The 8,522-nt window shown below is 34.0% G+C and overlaps 1 protein-coding gene across 1 annotated transcript in view; it reads left to right on the top strand.

The window, feature by feature from the left end:
- Window positions 1–8,081: 8,081 nt before the first annotated feature.
- Window positions 8,082–8,522, top strand: part of ATRNL1 (attractin-like 1) — a gene marked incomplete at its 3' end in the record, with an annotated part of 405,371 nt that continues 404,930 nt past the window's right edge. Inside the window, exon 1 of the mRNA XM_011967565.1 lies at window positions 8,082–8,162. The remainder of the gene's footprint in view (window positions 8,163–8,522) is intronic.

The raw sequence follows: 8,522 nt of genomic DNA, 5'->3' as shown, positions 1-8,522 counted from the left end.
GATAATGGTTAAAATGTCAGCTATATCAATACTGAATTGGAGAACATGATTTTCTTGTGTGGCCATAATGGGCTAATACTTCACCTCAAAATTAAATTACCCCCTCATTTATGGACCAAGTTAGGCAACTGCTGGTCTGTATTGCGGGTAGGACAGCAGTAGTGGAATATAGTAGTCAGAATGCATTTCCTGTGCCTAGAATAGTCTGAATGACTATTCAGTGAATGATCTGATAAAGAAGTTAGGAAAAACAGTCCCATTTACAGTAGCATCAAAACAAACAAACAAACAAACAAAACCTTACGATAAGTTTAACCAAAGAGGTAAAAGATCTATATGTAGAAAACTAGAAAACATTAATGAAAGAAATGGAAGATGACACAAATAGATACTTTGTGTATTCATGAAGTGAAAGAATATTGTTAAAATGTCCACATTACCCAAAGTGATACACAGATTCTATGCAATCTTATCAAAATAGAAATAGAAAAAAAATCCTATAATTTGTTTGAAACCATAAAAGACCCCAAATAGCTAAAGCAGTGTTGAGCAAAAAGAACAAAGCTAGAGGCATTACACTACCTGATTTGTCTTTAAAAAGTTAATGGAAAATGTGTATTATGAAAAATCTGCATGGATTTCAAATTTTTTTTTTTGCACCAAAATAAACTCATACCAAATTGTTGTAACAGTGGGATCAAGTTTGAGACACTAAGAAGGATAAGACATTGGTTTGAAAAGAGCCCCTGTCAGAGCAACATAAATTCTGCTAAAGTTGAAGCGAGAGCAAACATCAAATTTTTTGGTGAAGCTTGGGTGGAAGAAGGTGAAATTATTGATGCTTTGTGAAAAGTTTATGAGGACAGTGCCCGAAAGAAATCAGCAGTTTACAAATGGGTAACTCATTTTAAGAAGGGATGATACGATGTTGAAGATGAAGCCTGCAGCAGCAGACTATTCACATCAGTTTGTGAGGAAAAAATCATCTTGTTCATTCTCTAATTGAAGAGGACTGATGTTTGACAGCAGAAACAATAGCCAACACCATAGACATCTCAATTAATTCAACTTAATTCTGAATGCAAATTAAAGTTGACCAAACTTTCCACTCTATTGGTGCCAAAACCACTCGGACCAGATTAGTTACAGATAAGAGCAGAGGTTTTAGTGGAAATTATAAACAAGTGGGATCAAGATCCTGAAGTATTTCTTTGAAGAATTGTAATAGGTGAAACATGACTTTACCACTACAATTCTGAAGACAAAGCACAATCAAAGCAATGGCTACCAGGAGGTAGAAGGGGTTCAATCAAAGCAAAAGTAGACTTGGCCCCATGATTGTGGTTTGGCTGTGTCCCTACCCAAATCTCATCTTGAATTCCCGTGTGTTATGGGAGGGATCTGGTGGGAGGTAATTGAATCATGGGGCCAAGTCTTTCCCATGTGGTTCTCATGATAGTGAATAAGTCTCATGAGATCTGATGGTTTTATAAAGAGGAGTTCCCCTGCACAAGCTCTCTCTGCCTGCTGCCATGCATGTAAGACATGACCTGCTCATTCTTGCCTTCCACCATGACTGTGAGTCCTCCCCAGCCATGTGTAACTGTAAGTCCATTAAACCTCTTTTTTTTGTAAATTGCCCAGTCTTGGGTATGTCTTTATCAGCAGTATGAAAATGGACACTAATACACTAATCTTAAAATGTTTTCTCAGGGCACCTGTTTTTCTTCAGTTAATAATGTAAACAAGACTGCATTGACATGGTTAAATTCACAGTACCTTCAGCTCTTTAGGGATGGACTAAATGACTGATATCATTGCTTACAAATGCTTCTTGACTTTGATGGAACTTATGTTGAGAAATAAAGTTTATGTTTTTTATTTTTATCCGTTTATTTTTTCATGAACTTTTAAAGTCATCTCATAGTTATTAAAACGGCATGATACCTACATAAAAACAGACAAATTGTCCAATGGAACAGGATAGAGAGCCCAGAAATAAATTCATACATCTACAGTCCACTGATTTTCAGCAGAGGCTCAAGGAATACACATTGGGGAAAGGACAGTCTTGTCAATAAATGATTCTAAAAAACCAGGTATCCAAATGTACAAGAATGAAATTGAACCCTTATCCCTTATACAAGAATCAACTCAAAATGGATTAAAGATATAAATGGAAGATCTGAAACTAAAACTACTAGAAGGAAGTATAGGAGAAAAGCTATGACTTGGGTCTGAGCAATGACTTCTTGCATGATTCCAAAAGCACAGGCAGCAAAAGCAAAAATAGACAAATGGTATTGAATCAAAAAGCTTCTATACACCAAAGGAAATAACAGAGTGAAGAGACAACCCACACACTGAGAGAAAATATTTGCAAATCATACATCAGATAAGGGACTCATACCCAAGACATAAAAGGAACTCAAATCAATAGCAAGAAAACAAATTATCGTATTTAAATATGGGCAAAGAATCTGAATAGATGTTTTTCAAAAGAAAACATACAAAAGGCCAACACATATATGAAAAAATGCTCAACATTATCGATCATCAGGGAAATGCAGATCAAAACCACAATGGGATGTCATCTCATACTTCTTAAAATGGCTCTTATAAAAAAGAGGAAAGATAACAAGTGTTGGTGAGGATATGGCAAAAAGAGAACTTTTGTACACTGTTGGCAGGAAGTAAATTAGTACAACCATTTTGAAAAACAGTATGGAGGTTCGTCAAAAAACTGAAAATAGAATTACCATATGATCCAGCAGTCTGGGTATATATCCAAAGGAATTGAAATCAGTATGTTGGAGAGATGGTTGTGTTCGCATGTTCATTGCAGCATTATTCATAATAGCCAATATTGGGAAACAACCTAAGTGCCCACCAAGGGATCAATGGATTAAAAAAAGAGGTATATATACATAATGAAATAGTATTCAGCCTATAAAGGGACAAAATCCTGTCATTTGTGACAACATAAATGAAACTAGAGGCCATTAGGCTATGCAAAATAAGCTAGGCTTAGAAAGACAATTATTACCTGATCTCACTTAAATGTGGAATCCAAAAATTTGAATCAGTCGAAGTAGAGAATAGAATGGTGGTTACCAGAAGCTGCGGGTGGTGGTCGGTTGGGCAGGGAAAGGAAAAATATTGGTCAAAGGGTGCAAAGTTTCAATTAGGAAGAATAAGTGTTCTATTATTCTGTTGTTTTATTGTACAATGAAATGACTAATGTTACTAATTATGCATTGTATATTTCATATACTACATTGCTAATAGAGTGGATTTTAAATATTTTTGCTACAAAAAGTATGTATGTGAGGTGATGGGTACGTTAATTAGCCTGATCTGCTCAATTTGCAATATATACACGTATTGAAGCATCACATTTTACCCCATGAATATATACAATTATTATTTGTCAATAAAGATGAAATAAAAAATAAAAAGGAATTAATAAGCTGATAAATAGTATTTTAACTAGAAAGCCTGTTTTAAAAAAGATTTTTGTGTGAAAAAGGCTTACAAAAGCCGCCCTGCATAAAGACTATCCCTGAGTAGATCTGACTATTCCTTGTAGGCTGGTTATGCCAGGACTAAACCTATATTCTGTGATAAACAGGATTTATTGTTTCAGAGATTTTGTAATATTAAAACTGTCACACTTTCTTATTTTTATAATGTGTTAAATTATATATCCATAGTCAGGATACACAACAACATCCCACTAGATTTAATTTTAGTACTGTCTAATATTTGTGCTGGTTTTCCTGCATTTATTAATGGCAAACCTTGTATTATAAACAGCCCAGCATGCTTTTAATTAAGGACTCTGCATTAGGCACTTTCAGCTAGAAAGAGATATTGACAAGGCATATGGATATGTGGCAGGCATCTAGACAAGTGATTGGCAAACTTTTTCTGTAAAGGGCCAGATAGGAGATATTTTAGGCTTTGTTGGCCAGATGGTCTCTGTTGCCAGTACTAAACTCTGTCCTTGTAGTGTGTTAGCAATCTTAGATAATATTTAAACAAACTAGTGTAGTTGTGTTCCAATAAAACTTCATTTACACAGACAGACAGTAGGCTAGTAGTGTATGTAGTACTGATCTAGATGAATAAGTCAATATGGTTCTCAGTTCAAGAAGAACGATAGAAAGTTTTAAAACAGTTGTTTGAAACTTAGAATACATTTTAGAAATAATATTAGAAATAGTAGTTATGTAAGAGCCTATTTTACTTTTTGTAGGGAGTTGAACTATGTGCTACCTAATTTCTGGAGAGCGCCACACAATTGGAATGTAAGGGTATTAGGAGTAAGAAGTAAAAAAAGTAAATAGAAAACTAGGTGTTTATCGTTAGAGTATGGTCCTGGAGTGCAAGACTTACGAATTTTAGAAGGACAGTTCTAGATTGTGAAGAGGTCCAACTTATGTAATGGGAATGCTTTGCCCAAGTGGCATGCAGGTGAAGGTTCTTGGAGTTTAAGAAGAGATCATGAAACTGCAGAAGGAGAATTGTTATTTATTACAGAAGTAGCAGGAGATTTTTCCCCTTTACACATGTCTTAGTGGTGAGAAGGAATTTTCCATTTCTTTTACCTTGATTGGTGACATCCTTCCATGCTTCCAGTGGACTGGAATTGGCAAAGAGGAAACCTTTTTGTAGTAAGTGGAGGAAAAGGTGGGCTCTTGGTAGGATCTTTAGTGCTAAGGATGAGGAATTCGGGGATTGTGGTGAGTAGTTTCCTTTTAAGTTTGGGAAATTGTACTACTGAAGTTGAATAGGATGGGACAGGGAGTGTAGTTTTCAGGTACTCCTATTGTTTAGCTTCGGTGGGGAGGCATAACATTTCCTTCACATCACTTCTTATAAAAGGGAGATAAGGATTACTGTGGTAACTCCTACAATATATGTTTCTTTGGAGGAGTGGGGATATGTATTTTTAATTTTTGTGGGTACAGAGTAGGTGTATATGTTTATGGGGTATGTGGGATATTTTGATACAGTCATGCAACACATAATGATCACATCATGGAAGATAGGGTATTTATCTCAAGCATTTATCCTTTGTGTTACAAATAATCCAATTATACTATCAGTTATTTTAAAATGTACAATTAAATTATTATTGACTATAGTCACCCTGTTGAGCTTTCAAATACTAGTCTTATTCATTCATTCATTCTATTTTTTTTGTACCTCTTAACCATCCCTACCTCCTCCTCACTTTACCACTACCCTTCCCAGCCTGTGATAACCATCTTCCTACTCTGTATCTCCATGGATTCAATTGTTTTGCTTTTAGATCCCACAAATCAGTGAGAACATACAATGTTTTTCTTTCTGTGCCTGGCTTATTTCACGAAACATAATGACATCCAGTTCCATCCATTTTGTTGCAAATGACTGAATCACACTATTTTTATGACTGAATAGTAATTGATTGTGTATATGTACCACATTTCTTTATCTGTTCATCTGTTGATGGACCCATAGGTTGCTTCCAAATCTTGGCTATTGTGAACAGAGCTACAACAAACATGGGAGTGCAGATATTTCAGTATATTGATTTCCTTTCTTTCGAGTATATACCCAAAAGTGGATTGCTGAATTGTATGTTAGCTAAATTTTTACTTTTATGAGGAACCTCCAAAGTGTTCTCCATAGTGGTTGTACTAATTTACATTCCCACGAACAGTATAAGAGGGTTCCCTTTTCTCCATATCCTCGCCAGCATTTCTTATTACCCGTCTTTTGGATATAAGCCGTTTTAACTGGGGTCAGATGATATCTCAATTGTAGTGTTGCTTTTCATTTCTGTGATGATCAGTGATGTTGAGTACCTTTTCATACACGTGTTTGAAATTTGTATGTCTTCTTTTGAGAAATGTCTATTCAAACCTGTAGCCCATTTTTAAAATTGGATTGTTGGTTTTTTTTTTCCTGTTGAGTTGTTTTGAGCACCCTATATATTCTGGTTATTAATCCTTTGTCAGATGGGTAGTTTGTAAATATTTTCTTGCATTCTGTGGGTTGTCTCTTCATGTTGCTGTTTGCTTTGCTGTGCAGAAGCTTTTTAACTTGATGTGATCCCTTTTGTCCATTTTTGCTTTGGTTGTCTGTGCTTGTGGGTTATTCCTCAAGAAATCTTTGCCCAGTCCAATATCCTGGAGAGTTTCCCCAGTGTTTTCTTGTCGTAGTTTCATATGCTTAATTGTCTTTTATTATGCTAAACATTTTATTTCAAAATTACTGATAGAAATAATTTGAGGCCCAGGATAATGTTATCTTTCTTTAGAGAGTATCATGTATCTTCTGTTAGGATACTTGGCATATTGGCAGTTCTAGCAGCACCATAAGCTGATTTTAAGACTTAGGAGTTTTCTGTTGCTCAGATGACTCATAGTTAACCTATAGTTGAGGTAAAGGCTGGTTAACTTCTGGTATACCATTTTTTAGTAGCAAGTCATTATGTCCCAAGTCAAAGTGCCCTGTTGTTTCTTTGAGCCCCTATGTTTTGTGGGTTGTTGCTTCCAACTTTTGTCCTCCTCTCTCCTTGAGGCTACCAAGTGCACTCTCAACCTTTTGGCAGTCTCTTCTAAATAAGCAAATCTCTCAGAACAAAAGCATCTCAGAATGCCTGCCTCCTCTTAAAGAATTTGCAACTTCTGGATCTTGGCTTCGTACATTTTATCATTTTGTTACTTGTAAGATTTTAAAATTGTCCTTTAACTTTTTAAGTTGTCTTCAGTGGATAGTTTTTCTGAATTACTGCACTTGGTATTAATATTATTGGAAGTGAAAAATCAGGGCAAGTTCTTTAACTTGTTACTTAAAATGTGCTTCAGACTTCTCATCTATAACATGGAGTTGTTACTTACTGTCTTACAGGGTTTTTGAGATTCTTAAATGGGACAACACATTGTGTGTTTATAGTGGTACCTGACGTGTAGAAAATGCTCGTTATTATTACATTTATTTGAAAATATAGGAATTTGTTTGTTGCTCTTCAAAGATTTTCTAAGCATCAATTAGCTACTTTATTACTGAAGTAATTTGCAGGGATTATGAAAGACTTGCAAATGACATTAACATTGACTGACATTTCTGTCAACCCTGATTTAGGTAAATTAAAGTTTTTCCCCCCTAATGTATTTAAGGCTCTATACTATAAGGCACATTTAATTTTATCTAAAAGTTGATAATGGCCCTGATATATATGTGTGTGTGTGTATGTATGTTTATGTGAATATGTAAAAACTGATTAGCTGTGATGTGTGTGTATATGCATATATAAGTATAGTATATAAATGTTAAATGGGAAGACATTTTGATTACTTAAAATATGGTCTCGATAAAATAATTGGGCTGGAAGTAAGAAAAACAATGAAATAGAATTGAGATTTTTGTTTTAAATATTTTTAATTTCTAAAAATAGAGAGTTTTTCCAAATATCTTTTTCTTTTTATGCATAAAATAGAAGATACAATTTTTTTATTTGTCCTGTTTTAAAAATTGAGTTCTTGGACCAGATGTAACGTAGACAGGAGAAAATGATAATAAAAAATATATTTTTAGCAGAACTCTTTTTAAAGTTTGGTGACACCCAGTTTAGCAATACCAGTGCATGAAGAAAAATATAGCTTACATGGTAATTCCCCAAAGTGGAACATACGTATACTGTTTCTCTATTCTGTAGATTTGTATTTGATCTTCTTTCTTCTGCCTCAACCTAATTTTTGTGCAGATGAAGTTTAACTTATTCTATTTTGCATCAACACTGAATCCTTCAGTACCATGTTCAGTCTTTCAGTGTCTTTTTTCGCTTCATAGATTGAAATGGTCATGATATATTAAGGTTTAAAGAAATCCAAAATAAGTATCTTTTGAGATGCAGAGAAAAATACAGCACTTTGAAATTTTCCAAAGTTGTAAATAAATCCTCCTTTTTGAAAATTGTTATGTCCCGTTCCTTTGCCTTAATGACTTTTAAATTTTCTTATCCTGCTATATGTCTTACAGTTAGTTTAAGGTAATTATTTTCATTATTTTGTTTTCTCTTCCAGGTTAACAGAACCTTCTGGATATTTAACAGATGGCCCAATTAACTATAAATATAAAACTAAATGTACATGGCTCATTGAAGGCTAGTAAGTATATAGTCTGGGTCAAATTAATGTATTTTATTCTTAAATGATAAAGGTGATCATATTAATGTCAAAGCATTAAAGCATAATTACTTTGTCATTTAGTTTATTTGTTTATTATTAAATAATATTTACAACTTCTAGACATCACATTTAATGTAAATTACACTACCTCTTCACTTGTGACAATAGTTTAATTTTTATATATATTTTGTTTTTGAGTTATGCTGCTGTGGTATTAAATTCAGTAGGCATTTTTTGGGTTTATTTTGAACATCTTGTTATGAAATTTGAAGACTTCATAGAAATTATAAAAATATTTCATGCTGAGCTATGCTATTCATACAATTTAGCATTTTAGTT

Source organism: Mandrillus leucophaeus, unplaced genomic scaffold (assembly GCF_000951045.1).
Source record: "Mandrillus leucophaeus isolate KB7577 unplaced genomic scaffold, Mleu.le_1.0 Scaffold80, whole genome shotgun sequence".
NCBI classification, from domain to species: domain Eukaryota; kingdom Metazoa; phylum Chordata; class Mammalia; order Primates; family Cercopithecidae; genus Mandrillus; species Mandrillus leucophaeus.
The sequence above is the reverse complement of the archived record's forward strand: the minus strand, read 5'-3'. Positions and strand labels throughout refer to the sequence as shown.